The following is a 686-nucleotide window of genomic DNA, read 5'->3' as shown; positions in this document are numbered from 1 at the left end:
TCCTTTTCTAGTTGTTTATGATGAAGCATTAGGTTGTTTATTTGGGCTCATTCATGTTTTTGGAGATAGGCCTGTAATGATATGAACTTTCCTCTTAGTTATATACTTTTGCCATGTCTCAAAAGTTTTCATATGTTGTACTATGATTATCATTCATTTCTATGTACTCTTGATCTCTCTTTTTATTTCTTCTCTGACCCATTTATTCTACAGTATCATGTTGTTTAATCTCCATGTGTTTGTGGTTTTTCCTTCTTTCTTTTTGCAGTGATCTCTAGTTTCAAAGAATTATGATCAGAGAATATGGTTGATATGATTTCAATCCTCTTATATTTGTTGAGGCGATCTCTATGTCCCAGTATGTGGTCAATTCTTGAGAATGTTCCATGTGCACTAGAGAAGAATGTATAAGCAGCTATTTTGGGATGGAAGGCTCTGTCAATGTCAATTATGTCCAGTTGGTCTAATGTATCATTTAAGGATGTTATTTCCTTATTGATTTTCTGTTTGAATGATTTTCCATATCCAACAGTGTGGTATTAAGATCCCCTACTGTGATAGAATTGTGGTCTGTTTCTCTCTTTAGTTCTGTTAGTAATTGCTTTACATATTTCGGGTCTCACTGATTGGGAGCATAGATATTAATAATTGTTGTCTTCTTGGTGCGTGATTTCCTTTATCATTAT

The sequence above is a fragment of the Pteropus alecto genome, unplaced genomic scaffold, assembly GCF_000325575.1.
Source record: "Pteropus alecto unplaced genomic scaffold, ASM32557v1 scaffold151, whole genome shotgun sequence".
Taxonomy (NCBI): Eukaryota; Metazoa; Chordata; class Mammalia; order Chiroptera; family Pteropodidae; genus Pteropus; species Pteropus alecto.
This window is presented reverse-complemented; position numbering follows the sequence as displayed.